The 25,375-nt window shown below is 36.6% G+C and overlaps 1 protein-coding gene across 2 annotated transcripts in view; it reads right to left on the bottom strand.

Moving 5' to 3' along the window:
- The window catches only part of OPCML (opioid binding protein/cell adhesion molecule like), a 1,143,910-nt gene that overhangs the window by 704,857 nt on the left and 413,678 nt on the right, over positions 1–25,375 (bottom strand). The gene's annotated exons all lie outside the window — the stretch shown is intronic.

Here is a 25,375-nt window from a genome sequence, read left to right as displayed (position 1 = left end):
GAAAGTGAAGAGAAATGATGGGTGGGTTGAAGTCATACTTCACAAACTCCTCAATATTAACATATACAAATTTGAACTCAACATCTGTCTTTCCTAAAACTGTTTTTCCCCCATATCTTAATTCATGCATCCCATGCCTGAATTAAACTATTTTCTTTCTTTTTCCTAAGTTCTAATAGGTCAACAGGCCTTATTATTTCTGCATTATTACTCTCTGTAGAATCCTTTTTTATTGTTCAGCGTCTTATTGTATCTCACCTGAATTAAGATTTTCCTAGATTTCTCTGCCTGCTTCTCTCCAACTTATCCTTCACACTATCAAAATGATCTTTCTAGAAAGTAAATCTGATTATATAATTCTACTTGAAACAATTAAATGGATCCCACCACCTGTAACCCATCATTCATCTCCATCATGCTCAGATTCTAAAATAATTATAATGAATAATCCTTGGCATTTTCCATCTAACAGCACTTCTTCTCTTTGTGGGATGAACCTCCGATAAACGATTGGATGATCTTAGTGTCCATGTGTATACTATGTTACTCTGCCACCTGTCCACAGTTAACTGGTACAGGGATGGGTATCTAATACAGATGGACAAAATGGAAACCCTTCCTGAAATCTTTAGACCAAGAGACACAGAAATGAGGCAATCACAAAATAAAATTCAAGAGCTGTCAAGTATTTCGTTATTTCTGTAGAGAGGACGTTAGTCTACAATACAAGATTTTTTAAAAACTCCAACATGCAGGAAGGTGTAAAGGAAAGAAAAAGTCAAAGACCAAGAGAACAGGCGGGAGAGAGAGAGAGAGAGAGAGAGAGAGAGAGAGAGAGAGAGAGAGAGAGAGAGAGAGAGAGAGAGAGAGAGAGAGGAGAGAGAGAGAGGAATGAGAGTGAGGGGGCGGGGGCGCGGGTGGTGGGCGGGGGCTTCTGATAACAGCATTTCAGTTCCTAGTACCAGTTATCTCTTAGACTTAGCTGCACACTTTCTCATCCCACAGTGTGATTATAAGGGATATCTAGTGCTCTTCTAATAAAGCTCTATTTTTTCTAAGCTAAAATTGACTTAGATTCTGTAGCTCAAAACCAATATCTTTGATGAATGAGTAGCCATAATCACTATAATTTATTAATTACCTATTATGTGTCCAGCACAACCTTAGGAAATATGTGGTTAAAATTTTATTTACTCCTCACAATGGACCTATAAGACTGTTATTATTTTCAGAAAATAATGGAGCCTGAATTCAAACCTAATTCTATCTGTCTCAAAAGCCAGTAAACAAGCAAGTAGTATACATGCATTAAATATAGCTTTAAAATGCAGATTGACTGAAATAAAGGGCTTATTTCCAGGGAAAGTGGCAGATTGATGTTGAGTATGGTCTTTTATGCCAAAGTTAGGAATCTACACTTAACTTTCTTAACAACAGTCATTAGAGTTCTTGAATGTGGTGGTAAAAGAAGGACTCATAATGCAGATGTCATTTCTGCATTAACTTCAGTCAATTCAATTCACTTAAAAAAAGAACAGATAAATGTTATTTTTTTCTCTTACATGAAATATAAAACTAAGTCAAAGTCAAGAATATGAGTGGAGAAGTTCAGTGGCTGCATTGCTAGCTGCTAGTTGTGACCTGAGTGATAAAAATCTGGATCCCTGGTATATCTAAATATTAGCTTTCTCTTGATAACATTAATATTCTACTTACCTAGATCTGGACAAACTGTTTCTGAACAAATATAGGTGTAACTATAATTACCTACCTACATTGGGTGATGTGAGGATAGCTGTTAATTACTTTTCCTTTGAAGCTTTCAGATGAAAGTTTTTTTTTTTTCCAATGGAGGAGTGGTATTTGTTTCAGTCAAGAAGGCTAGTCACAGGAAAATATTTAACACAAAGCACCCAGGCAGCAATGAATGCATTTAGCTAAAGTCAGTTTGATTACAGGCCGAATTTACCAGACAAGGTTTAGGACACTGAAAACTCCAGAATAAAAGTGCATAAAACTAGGGGCAAATGTTCAGATAGTATTATAAAATCTATAACTCATGATAATTCTCCTAAAGATCCCAAGGTGACTTTTGGAGTCCCTTTGCAAAATATTCCCATTTGTTAGCCTTGCAACGGCTCCATCTCAAAGACCTGTGGCATATTTCTACAAATATAAGTTTCTCAGAAGCATTTTTGGAGTTATATTGTTAGTAGATAATGTTCTGCTACTTCTATATTGATGCAAGGCTCTGGATGAATGCCCAAATTGCCAAAACTAAGGATGATTCCTTGTTTATTCAAATACCAGGAGTGCAAGATGGTACCAAATGACAACTTATTAGGGAATCAATGTCTAGAATGAACTATATGCTTACACATCCAAACACCTGCCTTAAAGTTCTCTTAGGATTCTGGAAATGAGCTAGCAACAGCAGGGTCTTGAAGCATGTATCTAGCAGATGTTTGAGTTAGGGAAGAAAATTTCATGAAAACATGAATATAAAGAGAGTACTGGGATATAACATTAAAATTTTTACCTTAGTGATGCTGGGCATTCAAATATCAGCAAGTTTGAGCAAATATTTCTTTATCTAGTTGCTCTGTTTTAGTACAAAGCTCAATTATGCATGCACAGATACCAAAATATTCTATGATATAATGTATTATATTCCCAAGGAGACATTGTTGTGTCATTAAAAACTGGAGATCTACATACTATGGTTGTGTCAAGGTTCAACATTGACACACCATTTGTTTAGCTGTTTTACTGGGGCCAGACTGTCTCACGAATCAATATAGAATGAATTGTATGCATTTCCTCATCTAGTGAGTGGGATGTCTTCTAGCCACATATTCCAATAAAACTGCCCTCTTAGCTCCACTTGCTGAGGCTAGGATGATATTGGTGTAAGTGCTTCTTGCAAAGGCACATCTGTTTCTGGTGAGGAAAAGTAGAACAGAAGAAAGACCATGGGATTTAAGAAGGCAAACAGAAGTGAGGTTATCTCAGAATTGAGTTACCAGGAGGAATTAGGGGGGATTCAGATATTTAGATAAATAGTGTCTTGCAAATACCTGGCAATTAATAGATACATTTTAGGTAGGAAGTAAATAAATGAACAACTATGTGAAAAAAAGGAGAGGCTTAATGGCTTCAAAGGAAATTTCAGAAAGTTCACCTCTTTCTAAATATGACCTCACTCTGAGTCACCTAAAGTAGAAACAAGTTCAAAATTTAACTTCTCAGATCTAAGGGAGGAAAGAAAATGTATCTGGCATGTGAATAAAACAGATTTAATTTGTAACTTTTGATGCAATGGCCTTGAATTGTAATAAAAAAAAGGCTAAACCACTCTATTAAAACTAAGAATTGTTTGGAGCTTGAGAAAATCCCTTAAATATGCACTACATTGAGAAATGCATGTTCTATGACTAAGCCAACTTTGATTTTGACTATCCAAAGTTATGTATCTGTACAAATGGAAATTCTGAAATCCCTCTAAATGAGATAGGTTTATGATCCATGGACTGTGGGGCAGGATTAAATTTCCAGGTACTATATCAAGTTATCAACAGAAAGCCAGCATCTGTCTTCTCTCTGGGGATTAGAAGAGAGAATGATCAATGGCTACTGGGGAAAGTGTTCCTGTGAAGGCATCTTAATTATTGTCATGAACTTCTATACTTGGATACAAAAATAAGGATATGATGTAAATTATTGTTATATCAAAATTAATATTAAACAGCAACCCTATTCTAATAGTGATCTGGGGTTTCCTATAATGAGGCAGGCATTTTAATTCAAGTATTTGTTTAGACTTACTTTAGATAATTGTGAAATCATAGTATTATTATTCCACTTTGATCAAAATTTACACATCTATTGATTTTCATACAGAGTATTTAAATAAACTTAAAGCAGTATCCTTTTATATAAGGAACAACTAAGTCATCGAAATTACATTATATTTTGAGATTAAGTCAAGAATAAAATCTAAGATGTGACTTCATCTAAAAAGTTATCATCTCTATACCAAGAAACCTAAAGACTAATAGCTTTAACAATAGTTAACGCTAAACTTTTAAATTTGCAGCAGACTTTGTGAGAGTGGGGATCAAAAAAAGAGAGCCAGGTAAGGAGGTGTGGATTAGAATAAAACAAAATGTGATGGGAAAAAATCACAAGGTTAAAAAGCCTTTTGTTCACACAATGAAAAATAATTATTTTTAAGTGTGTATTGAATCACACAGTGTTCCTTTACAAGATTTCATGTGTTGTGTTAAAATGAATTTCATTTTGTCCCAGTCAATGAATCTCCTCGCTTGGTATTACCTACAGAACTTCCTAGCAGCCAGGGTTCTGGCTACACTCCAATATCGGGTTGGCATTAAAAAAAGTAAAGTCGTTGGTGTCTGTCCAAATGTTCAGTTGAGATAACTGGAAAATGTTACCTACACCTGGATAATTTTTAAACTTTTTTTTTTCTTTTCCCTCTCCCCATGCTATTAAATTACCTGCAGCTTATTTGTCTGGCTAGAGGTTAATGGAACACTAATGACGTTAATGAGCTTTTTGCTGTGCAAGATTTTTTTCAAGAAAAAGATATAATAGCTGTTTTCGTTTCCTTTTAATTTTTTTCATCATTCAAGAGTTACAGACTGAGACAATTAGCAACTCGTGCAGCTCTGTTCCTTGCTCAGTCACAGTCCAGTGGGGCAAAAAGCAGGAGCCCATTAGACACCTTTACATGTCCACAGGTGAGATCCAGTGGATGAATGCAATACACCGCTTCTTGCCAGAAGGCATAATGCTATTTAGGGAGAGAGGAGGGAAATTAGCAATCTGTTGATGAAGCTTTTCTATGGCACGCAGGCAGCAGGAGCTGTCCAAGGTACTGAAGAGTCATCATAAATTCCTCCCCTTTCCCTTCTTTAGTCTGAGAGCCAGACCTGCCTGAGGGCCACAAATCTCAAGGAACTAGTTCACTGAAGCATCCAAATGTTTAGTTACTTATAGTAAACTTATCCTAACCTCATAGAATCCTGGCAAAATAAGGCCATTTTCATAAAACAAGTTCTTTAGCAATACTTTCCAATTTCTTGAGCATTTGTCCATTTGGTGGTGGTTTATCATTCTGTCTCCCTATGCTTTGGAAAGAATACACCCCAGATGCATATGGTAATTAAAACATGCACTTATAGTACTGCTAAGATGGAAAAACATTGAAACTAAAACATGTCCAAGATTTGAACTAATCTTGATTCTGACTCAGCTGGTGTTAGGTTTTATTTCCAGTGAAAAGAGCCTATAAATGCCTTCAGCAAATGCTTCAAGAAGAAATTCAGAGCACTTGAGGGAAAGAGTTGAAGAATGTGACATTTCACTTTTCTTCAGATTGTTGATTTCTCTTGTATCTAAAAGTAGATTTTAATTACATGGATCATTGTTCAAAACCAAGGTATAGAAAAAAAATATTAAAGGCCCAAATCAAAATCAGAAACTGTGGGCATAATTTTTCTATAAAGGTCACTCTTAGTCAGAGCTCAACAATTAAACCTAGCTAACCCAAGACATAATGTAAAGTAAAATATTCATTTTTTCAAAAAAAAATTTGAACAAATTACAAGCTATTAATATATATGGGTTATTAGGTAAATTTAAAAAATTCTATATGTACTTAAACTTTATGGCTTAAAAGTATGCCTGGAAGACAATAAAAAATTTGTTGTCCACCTACTATGTTTGTTCAATCAACTTTATGATCAATAAAGATAAAACCTGAAGCTCAAATTTAAGGGACAATGTGTATCTGAAATAATAAGAAAGATTTAATTATGTAAGTGTGGTCCTGACTAGAAACACAGTCTTCAAGGTGGGAAATTCTTATTCTGACTAAGGGTAGTCCCGAGGGCTTCATTGACGAGGTCATAAAGTTTAAATACAATTTATTAAATTGAATGATGCAGAGAGGGGATTTCCAGTTTCAGAAAATATAAAAAAGGTGAAAATACATATAATCATTGATGATACATGCATGTCAGAGTTATCATTTAGTGTCAGTGGGCAGATGAATTGAAATGAGCAGAAACCAAAGGTAAGGGGATCTCCTAAGAGATAGCTGTCAAAATTCAGAAATAGGTCTAAAATATAAATAGATAGAATATAAATGTTAAGACATACTCTGAATGAAAATATTAAGACTTGATAGCAGATCTGATTTTGTAGAAATAAAAAGAAGAAATACTCAGAGAGGATTTGGAGTTTTTTGTTTATATGTTTGTTTTGTTTTTGCTTTTTTTTTTTTTAGCCAGAACAACTAGAATATTGGGTTATAAATAGAAAAAAATAGATTCATAGAAAAAGAAACATGTTTGATGTCCCTATTTTCAAATAACATAATATTTTATCTAGACTCACCATGAGTCTGGCCTACTGAATTCTTTTTAATGTTTTTAATTTATCATTCCAATTCAAAGAACTGCTCCAATTTCTAAATAGCACATATACACTCTTACATCAAATACAACAACATTTTTTATCAATTTCCTTAAGACAAAAAAATACTGAAGAAAAAATGTTTATGTACTGTGCATTTGGTTATCATTATCAACATATTGTCATCTTGTCTATTTGGGACAGCAGATTTCTAGGAGGCAAGCTTTGCGCCTATCTCACAAACTCTGTCACAGCCCGTGGAGAGCCATGCAGCTCTATAACACAAACTTTCTGCAGGAAATGATGATGACAACTAGAAATAATCTCAAAGAATCTATCAAATGCCTTAGATGGTAAAATCAGAGCTAAAGCTTTTATGCACATCACATCCTTGTTTTCTAAAGAAATAACAAACCCCCCAGCAGTGTAAGGAACTACATAATTGTGTGTATGGGGATGCAGTGCTTATAGCAATGTGCTCCATCCAGATGGCAAATGGGATGATGGTAAAGCCAGGATGAGGAAGCAACTAATGATACTTCAAATAGCAAACCGCAAAGCAAATGTAAGCACAAATGACATATCCAAGATCAGACAATGCAGCACATGTTAAAGTCAGCTGCTTGGGGTGGGGGAGGAGGAGACAAAAATAAAAAGTAAATATACACTATATAAACATAAATACAAATGCATGATACTACTTCAGAAGCACTCAATGCTTTCCAGATCAGTCACTTTTGATTGTTCTTGCCCTCATGCCTCCCTTGTCCTAACCTCACTCAACATGAAAGAGACCATAGATTACCAACTGCACTAGAAGAAGAGATGGGTTCTTTATCAATTTCCCTGGAGACAGAACTATAACCTGTAACTCAGTAGATAATAAACTCTTCGGTAACATATTCTAGCCTTAGGCATTTCTATTTGAAAATGGGGAAAACAAGGCCCAAGATCTCTTGGTGAATTAAGCCTGGATCAAGACTGAGAACTCCCTCTGATCTTTGGCCAGACTTCTTTTCTCCACTCAAGAAGATAATTGTGAAGGATACCTATCCCAGAGTAGAATTGTGACCACTTTTGATAGTACATGAACGGCTCAATATTTAGGTAGAAATGCCATGGTGCATACAAGTAAATTATTAACCAGAAGTCACAAGAATTGGAGACCTCTGCTTACATTTTTATTAGAGAGTATCTATCTGCATTTAAAGCTATTGCTCTATGATAATGGAGAGGAAGAAAGCCCTTCACAATTGACTTCAAAATTGGACAAACCTGAGAAAATGCTTTTAAAAATCCCTCACTGATTTATACAGTCCTTGCTGTCCTTGTAAGTGCTTCTGGAACTTTTGATACAGTCTGTAAGAAGAAACTTTTCATCACAAGTAAACATTTCTGGCCCTAATTTATTTATTCGGACAACCTGTCAACCTGCCGGAACCTGTGACTTGCCTGCTCTTTCTTCCGAATTCCTGGTTGCTCTTCCTATCTTCTGCCTGGGTTAATTTTTTTCAATAGATTTTCTGTTGACACAAACAAGACAGCAATACAATAGCTGTCTTGTTTATTGTTATTGTTTACCTTTCCTTCTGCATAGTCACAGATGTTTTGTTTAAATGATAATAAAGATCCTTAGTGACTCAGTTTCCATTTTTACATTTTCATTTCTTTCAATGACTACTTATTTATGACTGACTACTATGGAGTGCTTTTAAGAAAAGATGCCATTATAGCAGAAAGATGATCCCTTGACACTGAAGATTGGTATCTACTCAAATGTTCTGTAACAACTCATTTTAATGTTTGCCTACTTGTCTTAATTTATTTTTTATTTCTGATTCTCAATGTACTCAAGACAGAGGGAAGTTTGCTTCAGCTCAGGGAGACATGCCACAAATCTAGCTGAAACTACAGATGGTATGGGTTGGGTTGACTACTTCTTTTTCAGGCTTACAGTGGCTATTGGTATGCAGCACACAACCCTCACGCTCATCAAGAAAGGGTTCAGGACACACAAAAGCACAGCAGCTAAATTATTCTTGTTTATGGCAGGATAGGGTTCACTTTAGATCAAGACAGAAGTATATTAACAAAGAAATACGCTTTGAAAAAAACATTTTTTTTTCTTTTAATTTCAGTGAAAAGACTGGCATACATTCGCTGGTCAGCGTCAAGGTATATTTTCAGGTTGGGCTAAGAGGTAAATTTTCTGTGAATTAATATGCAACTCTATTTTCAGTCTTTGTCCTTAGAAGGTTATTTTTCTTCTAGGTGGCCATAAGTTACTAAGTTGTAAGATTAAAGGTATGCAAGATTCACTATACATTTAATTGGTAAACTATTGTTAAATTTTTGGTTTAAGAATATATAATGAAAATTTAATCCTTCCTACTAAAACTGCAGTCAACAATCTATCATACCTCAAGGAGGAAGACCCCTATAGTAGACCTCCCTGAATCTGGGTTGAAAAGTTCTGCACTAGAGCTTTCTAATGGGGTAAAATTGAAACACTGTTGTTCTAGTCAAGGAGTCACTTTACACATAGGACTGACTCTTTCATCACAATCCTACACTAAGCATCTGTCAACCAGCCCTTCCACAGGTCACCATTTACTCTCTTCTGTGGACTGAATACAAACACATTGCCTTTACTAGATTTTAAGTCCCTTTGAGACAAAACCATATTTAATTAATTTTAATATCACCCATATTATCAAAGACAGCATTTAGCAAGTTATGTGAAATTAAAAATATATGTTAAAACTGATGTTCATAGCAGCATTATTCATGGTGGCGAGGACATGGAAGCAACTAAAGTAGGCTACAATAGATGATTGGATGTAGTACATATACACAATGGAATATTACTCAGCTATAAGAAGAGATGTAATACTATCATTTGCAACAACATGGATAGATCTTGAAATAATCATGCAAAGCAAAACAAGCCAGACAGAAAAAATTGAAAATCACATGATATCACTTATATGTGGGATATAATCTAAAAGTAACAAACAAACATGATAAACAAACAGAAACTCATGGACTAGTTGTTACCAGAGGGTGGGGGTGAAGGCACAGGTAAAAGGGGTAAAAGAGGTCAAATACATGATGACAGAAAGATATCTAACTATGGGCTGTAAACACACAATGCAGTATATATATATGACTTACTGTTGAATTGTACATTGGAAATTGATTGGAATTTGTTAATCGATGTCACCATAATAAGTAAATAAAAAAATATATGTGTTAAATACCCAATGAAACACGTCTTACTAACCACACAGGGGTGGGGGAGATTTTATTGAGTATTTTTGACATACATATCTTTGTATGCAAGAAGTCCTATGATTTTATTGCTTTAGATCCTTTGCAAACCTTGAGGCCTTATGAAGACTTACCCCCAAGCTGATGGCTTCATAACAAGTCTGTGACTTGCCTGTTCTTTTCTCTGCCTTCCTGGTTGCTATTCTTATCTTCTGCCTGGGTTAATTTTTCTGTGGAGCTCATAAAATTTCCCTTTGTGTTCTTCGGTCAACTCCTTATCACTTACCCTCTTAGTTTCAAAAGAGTGCTTTTGTTTAGTACATCTGGTAGACCTTCTTAGCATTGACCCAGAATGTATCCATTTGCCCCATCAGGAAACATTGCTGAGGGGGGAAGATCAGATCTAGAAAGGGAGATGAGTTTTTGTATTTTAGAGTAGGAAGGTAAGTTAGGAGGCCTAACTTCAGGAGGCCTCTAGACAGATAATTCTTAAAGAAGGGCAATTTTGCCCTCCATAGAACATTTAGTAATAGTTTTGATCGGCATAACTTGGGTTTGGGAGATGTTACTGGCATCTAGTGAGTAGAGGCCAGGGAGGCTGAACATCCTGTAATGCAAAGGACAGTCCACACTTTTAAAGAGTTATTCAGTACAAAAAGTCAATAGCACTAAGGTTGGAAAAGCCTGTTCTAGTCTATTAAGGCAACATAAAGCCAACAGGCAGGGACAGAATAAAAAAGATAAATTTTGTGTTTTGAATTCTGGAGTATATATTATCTACAGAGAAGCAGCCTTGGGGTAATGGTCACTCTTACTAGTGAAGATTAGGTGAGTATGCTTAAATATTAGTTAGCAAATATAATACCAAGCATACCTTATATTCATCAATTACAGAAAAGACATGACTTTCTGCATCTTGCCTCAGCCTGGTGTGCACATAGCATGAGCTTTGCGCATTGTTAGGTCACTCAGGTTTGAGTATGCAGCAGAGTTGAGAGGCCCTTATGTGTGATCCTACATTTATTTTGAGACCATAAACTGGGTTTGCCATATTAGTGAAAAGGTGTAATTTTTTTGAGAAGGGCCTTGACCTAAAAGTCAAAGGAGTCTGTCTCCTACCTCCAGCACACCTACAGACTTTTTTACATGACCTGGAATAATCCATTTCTTCACCATTTTGTGGTTAGTAAGAAGTGTTTAATTGTGTATTTAACACTTTTTTTTCATTTGCTTATTATGGTGACATTGATTAACATTAAATGTGATGGTGACCTTTTACTTCAAAGGTAGTAGCTTCCAACTCTGATAATCTATAGGATCTATTTTCCTCCTCTGCTTCCTCTGGCCTAGCACTAAGAGTCAAGCGAAGAACAAGCTATGGAACAGCATTTCCTTTATGAACTGCAGTGCCAATGAGACTAAGTATAAAAGGCAGAGGTAGTATGGAACACAGACACTAATTGGGGGAAATTGGTGCAGTGTTTAAGATAATGGACTCCCAAGTCTTACTGGGATAGAGTCTTGACTCCTGTCACTTAATAACTCCATGCTATTGAGCAACTATTTAACTGTTTAAGTCCTTAGTTTCCTCATCTGTGAGGTGGGAATCATAATAATAGTATCTACTGACATGGTTATTCACAGGAAATATTGATATAATTGCAAAAAGTGTTTAGGACAGCCCCCAAATCAGGAATTAAGTAAATGGAACCAGACAATGTGATTTGGTTTCTGGGTCAAAGGTTAAAACTATTATTTTCCTCCTCTAAGCCAGTCTGGTCCTTCCAGAAAAGAGAATGTTGAATACTGTTTGGGGTAATATGTTTAATTTTATGTGAACGAGAAAAAAACACAAATATGCTATAATCCCAGCAGAATACTCTTGTGCCATTTATGATATAATAGTAAAAAAACAAATCATTTACCCACTGTCACTGTAGCTCTGTCCATTCTAGTTCCACATGTGCCTTCACTGTGCATAACAAGAAAACTCATGTGTCCCTAGGCAAATATTGCTTTCTGTTTGTTTACGGCTGGAGAGAGAGATTTTCCAAGATCATATTCCCTGTGTTCCCACCCTCCAAGAGGTCACTTGGCATGTTTTGCCAATGTTAGTGCAAATTTTTTTGGGGGGGATACCATTTCTCTCATTAGTCCTATTGGTTTCTATGGCTCCACGATACAGTAAATGCACTATTTAACACCCAAGAGGGAAGTGTTTCACCCCGATGATTTTTTCATCGTCTCTGTCCATCTGGAGCTTCCTTTAAACTCATGCAGCAACACCTGCCTAGGAAAATAATGAAATTAGGTGACTTTTCGTTCCCATGCAGACAAGGTCCAATAAAACACAGTTAGTGCCAGAAAAGAATTTTGTTGTTGTCTTTGTTATATTTATTTATTATTTCTATTCATTCATTCATTCATTCATTTTTACAGGGAACGACTGATCCTTCACAGATGATATTGGTCCTATCATTTCCTAGGTAATTACATTTATATTTGATTAGATTTCCACCTTTGACTGACACCTGTTAATAACCTGCAAGATGGGTAGAGGATGCTTATATTGTCAGCTAGATTTATCTATAATTTTATTTTTCATCAGCCTTGTCACTAAAGGGCAGCAGTGAAGGATATTATTATTTTTTTAAGATGTTGTTATAGATCTACAGACACTGGACTCAGGAAATTGTTCTGTACATACACCTTTATGCTGGCTCTTAGGAAATATACTATTAAGATTGTGTGCAATATTCAAATAATGCATTTACATACTTTTATTACCCTAGTTTTGATATGGTGATAGGCAACTTAGTGCTATAAATAAATAAGTAAATAAATAAATTATTAGTGAATAAACAAAACTATTTATTTCTTATATTAATCTTGAAATTTTGGTTTTATCCATTTTTAATTAGAATTTGCACTTTTAAACAATTTTGTATAAGACTCATATATTTAAAGTTCAAGTTTATTCACTCCTTTTTAAAATTAATTTCAGGTATACAGTATATTGTTTAGACATTTATATAGTTTATGAAGTGATTCCCCTGATTACTCTGTTGTCCATCTGGCTCTACACATAGCTTACAATACTATTGATTATATTTCCTATGCTGTACTCTACATTCTCATGACTATTTTTTAACTACTAATTTGTAAGTTCATTGACTCAACCAAAAAAAAATTGCTAAAGGAAACAAAGTATCTCTTAACACTTGGAGAACTCAGTTAAATGTAAATACATAAAAATGTGATTTTAAAAATCAGTAAGGCTGAGAAAAATTTAGAAAAAAATAATTAAAAATACTACTGGATTCATTTTTTTTAAAAATCAGAAAATATTCAATTTTCTGGACATAGGCAAAGAGAGCTGCCTTTTAGATATATTTTTTCCCCCAGAGGAAAAAACAAGATTGGACTCCTTTAGAATGAATATGTCTTAACAGCAGACCTGAGATGAGCAATATTTGCCCCATAATTTTTGCATAGATCTATATCCCATGGTTTATTGAGTTCTAGGTAAGGAGCAGTTGCATCTTTCTCTCATGTTTAGTTCAGTAACACCTCTGGTTCCTTCTGTAAAGCATATTGTCCTGTCTTTAGCACTTCAGGAGAAGTGCAAGTGTCTAAGAGAACCAAGGACAAGCCAGTGAAAGGACACTAAAGAAGTCTTTAATTACACAGTGCTCAAGGAGAGAGAACTGTCAGTTTCTAGCCCTTCTGGGGAGTTTGCTATGTCGGCCTCAGCCAGAAGCCCCTGAGGAAAGATGCTGTGACATACGGCTTCCCTTGCTTCATGCTAGACTTAAGTAGATCCTGGTATTTATAATTCCCACATGCAATTAATCTGCAATTACAAAATATATGTGCCTCTTTCATCTTCCAGATCTCCTGGCTAACCTAAAACTACACCAAATGTATTTTTAAGTGCTTCGTTTAAAGCCCAATGACAATGCTGAGCCTGATCTTAATTACCATGCAGAAAAGACCGTTTTATACTGTCTGCCCAGAGCTAAACTGGATGGGTATAAAAAAATGTTTTCCAGTACTTTCCTTCTGTCTTATTTTGGATCTGTTTTGTCATTACGCCATGATTTTTTTTTTCTTGGAATACTATTTAAGTGAAATGGAGATTTTTCAGAAAATCAAATTCATTAAAAGAATTTTTTAAACTCAGTTGATCACTCTCTCCTTTATTTACCCAGAACATAGTTTTACCTGAGGATTTTAAAATTTGAACAGGAGAGGGAGAAACAAGGAAGAAAGACAGAAAAATAATAGGACGACCTTTGTTTTTATAGTGGTTTTATGCATATATTTCATTGTTTAATTCTTCCAAAAACTCTAAGGAATAAGTACACCAGATTTTATCACACCCAGGAAACTGACACTCAAAGGTCACACAGAGCCAGGACATAAATCCAGATTTTCTGATTCTTAGTTCATTGTTTTTTTCACAATAGTATAGAAACATAAGTCAAGAATAAACAAGAAACTTAACCAAAGCTAATGCCAAATACTGGCACTAGCTAACTGATTTTCTGTTTTGTTAAAGGGTAAGGCAATTTCAATAATGATTTGGGTCAAAGAATGAACCGATCTTAAAGAAATTTTTGTATTTTTCTTGGTTGTTCTGCCACAAATAGGAAAGTATGACTCTCTCCCAGACAATGTAAATAAAGTCGCTCATTTTTATTATCCAGCTCAGTGATCTGACTTCTGAGCTTCAGGCACATAGTGAATTCTTTCTTCATTAGCCTAAAATTAAATGCATTGTTTCTTACTGAAGAACTCATATATATATATATATAAAACAGTATGAGCATTTTAGACTAAGTTGTGATTTTGTGGGAATTTGGACCCATTCTTTGGAACAGGTCATGATTTACAGTATTGTCTATACAAACCATTTTTGCTTTTATCAGAAATGGAGCATAACCACAAGACAAATATTTAAGTTCTTGAAGAATTTCTACATTCTCTATCATCTTGTTGGTCACAAAAAGTCTTATACTATAGTTTTACACCAATTATGTCCACAATGACATAGCCAGCATGAACTACCACCCTGAACTGTTCACTATACTTGTATGTATAATCGGTACCTAACCTGGACTCTTGGCCTCCCCCAGCACATTCCTCCCATCATCTTCTCAGCATCAGTAAATGCCAATAGAATCTTTCCAGTTTCTCTAGCTGAAATCTTGAGGTTGTTCTGGCATCTTTTTTCCCCTTAATGATCCATTCTCTATCCATAGCAAATCACCCTGCTCCACCTTTGAGATATATCCAGAACCTTATCATCACTTATTACCTCCACTGCTCACATCCTGTACTGAACCATGAGCTCCTAACTATCATCTTTTATTGCCCCCAAGTCTTAACACATAGCCAGAACAATCTTATCAAAATATAATCCAGACCATGTTCGAAATTACAATAGTTCTCATTTCATTCTCAGTAATACATGGTCTGCCTCCCGCCTCCCCAAAATGCCTGTCATTTTAGAAAGTATACATTCTATAAGGACAAAAAAAATTGTATCTATTTATCTGTATCTATTTATACCTCCAAGGGAACTAATTGTACTCAGCATAAAGTAGGTGCTAAGTAAATACTTGTTGGATAAGTGAATAAAGAGGAATTAAGAGCCTCAAAGGCCAGATGGGAAGTTTTAGAGAGAGAGGTGATTAGGGATAAAGAATATTTAAGATGTTTTGTTGTACATTAAAAATATTCTCCCTCCTCTTTCATATTTTCTTAGAACTGAATAAAACTTGAAAATGCTTCCAGTTATTATACTGTGCCTTTAACTTGACACACTTCGAAGGCTGGATCATGTAGAAACTCAGTTAAATTCTGGTTACGAATTATTTGTATATCATTGAGTGAGAGGTCAAAGAACATATCAAAAGCTGACACTGACATTTGCCTATATACCAATCACTAGCTTGTTTGCAGCTATTCAATCTACATTCCGTTTCTGAGACCATCCAATAAGATTACATACTGTCCTGACATCATTCACAAAGGGGATTTACTATCTTGCTCTAAGATCATGAAACCTCACTGCACATCAGGCAACAAAACTAGAAGGAGGATGCACTCACTTTCTTTGAAACATTGCCTTCTGGGTGTTTTCTCTAAGCCTTCTGTGGATCTACCACGCGTGCTAGTACAGCCTACGTAGTAAGGCTTGTGGAGCAAATGAGGATGCCTGAGAAGTTGATCTCCCCTAGAACAGACTTTCAATGCCTAGAATTTCTATTCCGTAGACATGCTTAAAAGAGGAAACCAATTTATCTGAGGTCTAAAGCCATTAAAAGCAGGCCGAATTATGTAAATGTCCACATGTCTCTCAGAGACATAAGAAAGCCATTCTTCTGCATTAGGTTGAGAAATACTATATTTTCCACTAACTTAAAAGTTTTAGAGTTTTGGTTACTTTTAAGGAGAGCCTGGGTTGAGCCAGAGCTTGCACTAATATTTCTCTTTACCAGAGTCCTACAGGACTCCCACAGACCTTTGAGAAGAGACCACTGTCCAATTATCAAGGGACCAAAGAGAGCTGGATTCTTTTTTTCCTTCCCTCTTCCCTCCTTTCCTTCTTTTGCCTCTCTTTCCCTTTCTTCCTCTCTGACTTAGAGGATAGTCTGTTTCTGAAATTTCCAAAGCTTAATATTCCACTGCAGTTGTTCATTACTTACATTTTTAGTTTCTTTCTTTTTTTCCCCCTACCTCCTGCCCACCCTGCTTCCCTTTCTTGCCATATGCTTGTTTCTAGTACAGATGTTATTGCTTTTTGATGTTATGTTCACATGAGAAGCAGTTTAACCAGATAATGGCTCAGGTGAAAGCCTGATTTTAAACCTAGTATGTAGGCACATCGGTCTAGATAATTTACCTCATCATTGGGCTCAGAGTGATCAGTTTGATAATTACTTTCAAAGTAAAAAGTGACTATTATCAATTGTAGAAAATAAAAATGTAAGAAATATATAAATGCAATGAAGTAATAAGCTAGAAAAATTGCTTAGATCAGAAGCAGAGCATGCTCTAATTCTAAAATCTTATAATAAAAGCAATAAGTATGGATTATAAAAGCATCACTGGAAAGTTTTCCAGGACTTTATCAAGTCTCTAAATAATATGCAAAAATAATTTCTAGTAGAGAATTGGTGCTGTCCTAATTCCACCATCCTTGGCGTGCTGGAGGTGGATAAAATATCAAACAGCAGATTGTTCTCCACCTAAGCCTGTAGGGGCATGATGTTTCTCCAGCAGGTGAAAACGTTCCTTAGAAAGAAACATGTTATAATATGAGTCCCAGTTCCCTTGTTAGCTAACTGAGACTCAGGTAAAAATTCTGGACTAAATTAACTGCCTTTGAATATATATCTAAAAGTGGTGATGTGGCATCTGTTTCCATATTTAAGATGCCTTGTTCTTTCTGGAGACTATGTCTGATATATCTGGAATATGTCTATATCTCAGGCTTTTTTCATATCATTAAACTGTATGCAGGCCCTTCTGAAGAAATGTCTATCCTTTCAGGTTCAGGGCCCAGGGCTAAAGCAGAGGCATTAATTTGCTTAATAGTGAGAAAAATAAACTAGAGTCTTTATTTGAGTCAGGGGTCACTTTCTTTTCAAGACGTTTACTCAATGGCCCTGATGAAAGTGGACAGGGAACTGGAAAGAAGATTGAAAGGATTTTCCGCTTATATGACCTTCTGGTTAAAGAGGCAGAATGGAGACATGAGCTCAGTAGCAAAGTCATAAAGGGATGAAAGGCAGCGGGGTTGTAAGGTGGAGAGGTGACTTCCAAGAGACCATCACCATGAGCATTTGTCTTTACAAGATGGTCTCTTTTTACATGTAATGCCATTTTACTATATCAAAAAATCAATTCTTTATCCCCAATCTACTCACGGTTTCTGAACACAGGACTCCTCCTCATCCTGCAAAGTGCTCTACAGCTAGGGAAATGGGGAGGGGGAGGCAGGAAACTGGCTGACAGCTACATCCTCCTGACGTTGCCTCTTCTCTCCACAAAGTGCTCATTGGCAACCAGGAATATAGCAAAGTGCCCTTCTGCACAGACCCAGGAATGGATGTAGTCCAGTTAAGACCCTGCATTGAGCAAATTGCTGGTCTTGTCTTTAATTCAAGTATTAAACTAGCAGTAATTTGGCACTGATTAGCAGTGTTAGTCCTAAAGGAAAAGGAGGACTGAAATTCAATGTGAAGTGCTAAACAATTCCTTCCTTTAGATAATACTTTTTTAGAAGCCAACTGTGCTTATAAATAACACATCATGCCACCAGCTTGGCAAATTTTTATCAGCCTCAATTCAGGCAACTTCTATAGCCATCATATCCCAGGCTCTAGAAATGGCTTGTCACTGCAGCCAAGCCTGAGACAAACATACTGGATAAGAGATAACCAGAGAAGAGGCTGGGGTGGCTCAGGCAGAGCCCCTCAAACCAGGTGCTTAAGTCTCTATATCTATATCTCATCAAAGATATATTTGGAACTATACTATCCCAGAAGAGTCTTTTGTCCCTGACTTATCAGAAACTATGTTAGAAATAGTTGACTGGCCAGGAGAACTAGGGATGCAATCATCCCTTCACTCATCTGTTCCCTCAGTAAATCTACACCAAGCCCTTCTTGGTACCAAGCCCAGCTCAAGGCAATGGGGACATTCTGGACAGTAATATACTTGAACGTACAAGAGAAACTCATGTGAACCCCCAAACAGATATAGTTCAAAACAGCATAGAGCATGTTAAAGGTATAGGCAGAGGCTTGTGGGAAGCTTTCAAAGGGTAAAATTCACACCTAGGCAGGGAGAGGGAAAAGAACTTTAGAAAGGAGGTGATTGAGCTGCATTGTAAATGTAAATTTTGCCAGTTAGGGAAGTGAAGAGCAAAGGAAGAGCTTGAACAAGAGCTTAGAATCAGGCTGGACAGCTGAGTTCCATCTTCAGATTATACAAAATGCAGAGGTTTGGAAGAGGGCAGTAGGGAAAGGTGAGCTGAGGCAGTCCAGTAAGTCAGGAGGGGAGGGAAGTAGTTGCAGTCCTGGCAGATGTAGACTTTTTCAGAGAGAACTGGAAAACCAATACAGATTTGTAAATGGAAGTTGAGAATTGTGTGGAATCCTAGGAAATAAAAGCTCTTGGCTCAGGTTTTTCTGTTTGGTCATACTCTTGGATCTGATCTGGATATCTGGAACTCAGAGACAGAATAACTGCTGGCCTTGTTCCACTGGCCTTGATCAAAGCTTCAAAGCTCTTGAGCCCTGTGCTCAGAACTAAAGTCTCAGCCCTGTCTATGGTGATCTTCTAAGCCTCCTAATCTCCTCAAAGCATAGCTGTTTAGCTTTTGAAATATATCTATATATGAAATAGACATAAAATTTACTAAACAAATTGTTGGCATCTAGATATATATGTAGGTATCTTTTCCATTTAAAAGATGAATTCAGTTAATAAACAAATATTGATTAAGCACCTATTATGTGCCAGGTACTGTTCTAAGCACTGGAGATACAGTAAACATCATACCCTAATGGAATTGAAAATCTAGTTGGAAAAATGCAAGAGCTAAGTCTTATTGAGCACTTAGCACATAACCTCGGACACTGTTTTAAGCATTTTAAGTGAATCAACTAATTTGATCCTCATAATTCTAGAAAGCTGATATTATTGTCTCGTACTAGATAAATTGAGGTACAGACAAGTTAGGGAAGTCACCCAAGGCCATCCGCCTAATACATTTTTAGCATGAACAGATTCTATCTCTCCAGAATTGATGAAATTGAGGTTCAGAGAGGTTACATAACTTTGTGAAAGTCATTCAGTAAGTCTAATCTATCTCAGAACTGGTCACTCTACTATAATCACATATACCCTGGTTTTCCCAGGGGGTGAGAAACAGTCTATTGTCAGCAATAGAGCTTCCAACTACAAGAAAGATGCTAAGCACCATTAATTACTCTGACACCTACTCACAATTCTACTTATTTGCTGTAATTCACCAAATACCCCATTATATTCCTTTGTAAATGGAATTTATGGACAAAACTATAGCATTTAAATTAGTCTGTAACCACACAAGACTCATTTTATCTGTCTGGCAGAAACTTTCTAGAAAGGCTCTTCATTTTGTTAAATTATCAAAACCTATGCTATTTACTCACCTGCTCCTTTAGTGAGTGTCCAGCAGGGACAAATAGTCATTAGGTTGCCCTGAAATACCTGGGGGAGGGGAGGGTGGTGACAATGGTCTTGGGCCAAGGGCCAGCAAGAAATGGATGAAAACTTATAGTTATTATCATTCACACAATCCCATTTTTTACCCCCAGGCTAATGAGATTTGGGGAAACAGTTTATATATATTAGATCCCTTAAATCTATTAATTTACATTTCATCACACTAAAGTTTATTTGTTTCTTGATTACCCATTTAAGGGTCTTGAAATCTGCCAGCATATTTTCCAGATGAATACTACTTCAATCCTTAATATATTTTAAAATTTTTCAGATTAAAAAAAAATTTTACCCGAGTACAAATATTTAATAAAAGTGGTCTCATAAAAGTGCCCCAAGGAACTTCTAATGCTAACATTTCCATTCATGTATAATTATGTTTTGTTTTGACCCTTAGAAATTTAAAAAAAAAAAAACTTGTGCCATTTTCTCATGATTATTTTAAAACCGTATTTTTTGATGTAGGGTTTGTTCAAATGCTTATCTGAAATCCATATTTTCAAGGCTCCCTATATCCTCATATTTATCTATGTAACATTTGCAAAAGCTTTGGAAATAGCATAACTATTAGTCCAGGTAATACGACAGATAATCCTAGTAGAATATGGGGTGTTGTCCTTGTTCATTGTGATGTGTTTTTGAAAAGAACATGTACAGCAGCAATCATGTAAGCATGAATGAAGCTAAAGAATCTGGAATTCTGGTTCTAGCTCTGTGACTGGTTGCCTGACATTGACAGGAGGTGGTTAGAAGGGTGGCAAACCTCATGAGACTTCAGTTTTGTTATTCATATTTGGAGTGGTAGCGTGACTTTAACTCTATGTAAAGTGGGTCTTGCAATGTCATCCTATTAATTAGCAACAACCTGGTGCTAGAGAACAAGTGTCCTGACTTCTAATTTACTTCTCTAGCTCCAAAATGTTAGCACTGAGTTCATCTTACACTTCTGGATGGGAAGCCTTTTATATTTTGTTGACTCATTAGGTTTATCACATTTTTGTGCATTTGACACAATTTGGTGATGGTTCTTCATGGAGTGAAGGTGGGGAGCATAATCACCTGGGAATCTTTTAGTCAACATGTGCTTGCCTTCCTCCTACTTCCCTCTTCTATCCATGACTCAGTTTTGATTTACCTATTAATTTTTAGATAGTTCTGGCATGTAGCTCTCAATCACACCTCAAAGCCCAACTAGAACATCCAACATACTTGCTTCTGAAGGTAAATTGGAAATCTAGTGTCTTTTTCAGTAATGACTTGGCAAAGCTTACTGACGCTGCTGCAGCATTCTATCTAATGACCAGCAAGTAATTCTTCTATTCTCTAGCTACTTCGAGCCTTATAAGGTATTTAAATTGTGTCTTCACTTGGAAATCACTAGCAAAGTATATCTACAAGACTGTGAAGATGCTCTACAATTTTTAAGAGCTTCTTAAAGCAGAGATTATGTTTCTCCATGACTTTTTTCTAAAAGAAGTGACATGTAAAAAATATTTAAATTTACAGACCACATCATGACAACCTCAAGGACACCTATTTGAAGAATCTTCTCCTGTGACATCATTCAGTAAGAAATTCCCCCAATTCCAGACACTCTATTGATTATATGGTTTTGGATCAGCTAGCTCATTTAGGTGACAGATGATCTTTGCCTTTGCATTATCCTTGTATTTTTCAGGTTTTAAAAGATTTTGAAAATATGAATATTAAACAGTCAGAGAACCTGGGTGGAGAATTTCTCATGCTGGAGACCATATTCTTGTTTATCAAGGTCTATTTGTTTTTTACTCAGATATGTATTTGCTGGGCAGTCTTTTTTTGTTTGCCTTGGTGGAAATAACAACATGTACATGCAAAAGGAAAAAAAAGAAAACTTTGCTTTTAAGATTCAAAACAAGGGAGATGCCCAAACTGAGGGCAGCATGCTTCCAAAAATGATGAGCTATTCTGGATGGGTTCCCTCCCTCTCTCCTCTGAAGCTTCTGTATCAAGGGCCATCTGGTCAGCTCAGCATGCTTGGAAGAGCAACACAGGGGGCCAGATGGATGGGTTCTTGGAGAGTTCTTTAAAAACCCATGCACCCAACCCCTGACTCACCATATGCCAAAAGGTCACTTCAACCTAAGTGGCATCCTTCCTGGTCCTCGCTCTGTGATTTTTCATTCTGAATGAGCACCCTGGTGCCTTCTGGGGTTGTGGGGTCTTAATTAGTGCATTATTGTAATTATTTTAAGTATTAATATCATTGACAGAAACCTTGCCATCTCATCTGAGGTTTCACAAAATAAAAATGAAAGGAGAAAGTGGAGTATGCTGAGTGATCTCTGCCAGATGAAAGCAGAGTGAGCTCCTGAGGCAAGCTCACACCATTCAGGACAAAGGTCAATTTGGTCACTTTCCCTCAACATTAAGGCTAGAAATGTCTATACACCTACCAGGCACAGAAAGTGAGCTTATCTCTACTTTGCAGGTGGATAAACCGACGGCTTAAAGGCCTCAGAGAGAAGAAAATGTACAAGAAAAGTGCAAATGAGGAAGAATTAGCTAATTTCTCCCCATTTCTTAAGTCATGCCCTCAAGGGATAAAAAAGACATTTTAAGAACAAGTATCTCTTAAAGTACAGCATTTCCTAAAGGTACAAGGTTAAGCAGTGTGACATTTAGGGTTCTCTTTCAGCCCCAGCATTTCTCATCCTTGAGCTCTTCACAAAGTACTCAGAAAATCTGACGGACAGCTTTATATGGAAGCCTGAGGTTCCAAACATCTCTGCCCAGGGGGCCCTGGACCCCTCTCTAGGGCTTATCTGCTTCATCACAGGTTCAGTGGACCTTTCCTAGAGTGGCAGGTAGATGTAACCTCCAGCTGGTGACTTGCTTTGTGTGGTACATTCTTCACAAGAGCCCCTCGACATAGTGGGAAATCTCATTAAAGCCTGACATTTGCTGAGCATCCCCAGAGGGCAAAGGTTGCTGTTCCAATCACAGAGCCCCACTGCAAGGCCCAGCAGGCAGTGTGGTGTTGTTGAGACTGAGCCGTCATCTTCACCATCACTCAGGTCCCATCATTTTCCTGCATCCCAAATGGCTCCTGTGCCTCTGCAGAACCATTCCCATTGTGGAGCCTGGAAATACTGTGTTCACCTCTGACTTTTTCACTGTCTTCCTCCTCTTGCATGTCTCCTTGCACAATGGCAACTTTGCCTGCAGTCTGTTCAGAACCAGCATGGGAGCCCGAAATTCTTCCCACTTGATTCTTTTTGATCTGGGCTTCTGCCCAAGACAGGAGAGTCCTGAAGAAGAAAGAGCCATTTCATACTTGTGCACACCTGATATGCAGGCAGTGTACTAGGAACTGATGCAAATAAAAACAAAAGGTCCAGTGATCTGAGTCTTGTGTTATCTAAGAGATCTTTTGAAATTGGAAGGTTGTGGCCACTGCGGCTACACCAATGAGAATATTCCTGGTAGTATTATCAGATGGGGAGCGGCTCCTTTCTTAGTGTTCATGATGTGTATGGAGATTACCTAGCCCAAGGGAGTCAAATGGCTCGCCTCTGCAGAAGGTTTTATATAAACATTTTGAAAATCCATGATTTATCTATTTTCTATAATTGAAATAATCCCTTCTCCCAAATTAATCTGTGGTTAATGGGTCAAAGTCATTCCCAGTATCTATGTTTGAATTTATCTACCTTAGCTCTCTGTAACTCAGCCTTTTTCTGTTTTTCTCTCCCCCAATCCTCTACCCCACACAGATGCTACATAAATACTGGTACCTACTTGTTAGCTATGTATTTATATTTTACATACACAATCCCTAATTTTCACCCAATTCTACAAGATACTAACTATATCATCATCTTATCACCACTCCTTTAATGTTTTTTATGTAAACTACATACAGAAAAACACAAAACAATGAAAAATAACTCATGTACCCATCATCCAAAATGAATAAGTGCTATCTTTTGCCACTTTCACTTCAGAACTTTTTAAGAGTGAAAATGGTACAGACAGAGTTGAAGTCTACTTTGAACCTGACCCCTCAATCCTATAGAGGCAGCCACTGTCCTAAAATTCGTATGTATCGTTTCTGTTCATATTTCATAATTTCTTTTAGGAGAACAATGAGACTGTGAGATGCTGAGTAACTTTCCCAAGGGTACCCAGTTAAGTGGAGGAACTGAGATTGGAATGTCAGCTCCCCCCTGTATTTCTGAGTCATGAGTGGGCACAAGCAAGAGGCTGACAGAAGAATAAGAATTTAAAAAGATGCAAAATTAACATCAAAAAAGAAAGAACCTAGAAAAGCGACATGTAAGCAATGACTCGTCCTTTTGGAAATGAACACACTGGTAGAAAAGTGACTTGATAGTGCTTTGAGGTGGCTTCTATGTTTCCACTGGACTTCTACCCCTATTGGCACTTTTCTTTCCCCATTCCTAACTTTCAAAAGAACACAATGATGCCTGTAAAAGTAGGGAAGTGGATAACCATGATCTGTTCTTAAATGTGGCTCTTTTCTTTCTTTTGATACTTTTTCTCATACTTCTAAGCTCATACAAGTCTTGCCATGTCCTGTAATGCACATTATTTAGGATCACAGGTAATTTAACATTCTCTTATCCTAAAGTTTTAAGATGCAATCATTTTGGACCTCCTTTGTATATCTGACAAATGATGATAATTGCCTATATTATGGACTCATTCGTAGAGGAAAAAAAGTCAAATTTATTTATTTAATGAATATTTCCCAAGTATCTGCAATTTTCACTGACTTGTGTTAGTAGCTGGAATACAAATATGAGCAAGACATATTGCTGTCCTTGTAATGTTTGTAATCTATTTGAGAAGAAACAAACAATAGCAAACATTAAAATATATTTTACTAAGGTTAAATATAAGGATCTATACCGGCATCAAAGAGAAGCACCTAATTAGACATTAGAGATAGAAAAGGCTTGCAAAATGAGCCCTAAGGGACAAGTGAAGTTTGCCTGGAGAAGAAAGGGAATGACTATGTGCTTTTTTCTACATTAGAAATCAATATGAATTTTTAGTACAGGCTGGCTCTGCAGTGTAAATAGTCATCAGTCACTATTAGCACAACAGGATTAATTTCCTTTGAATTTTTCCAGAAACCTCTTAAACTCTTCTCTTTTATACCTTGACTCCTGATGTTTTCCTTTACATCATGTTTTATCTATCTATCTATCTATCTATCTATCTATCTATCTATCTATCTATCTCCAGCATCTCATAGTGACTGTTTGAGGTAGAAGCATAGTGAAAACTGATGGGATAAAGAAACTAATGAGAATGCCAATTGGCCTACCTCTGACCCCTCCTACCTTGTACCTGAAGGATTCCCATTATGGAGGCAGAA

Source organism: Rousettus aegyptiacus, unplaced genomic scaffold (assembly GCF_014176215.1).
Source record: "Rousettus aegyptiacus isolate mRouAeg1 unplaced genomic scaffold, mRouAeg1.p scaffold_m13_p_5, whole genome shotgun sequence".
Lineage (NCBI taxonomy): Eukaryota > Metazoa > Chordata > Mammalia > Chiroptera > Pteropodidae > Rousettus > Rousettus aegyptiacus.
This window is presented reverse-complemented; position numbering and strand designations above follow the sequence as displayed.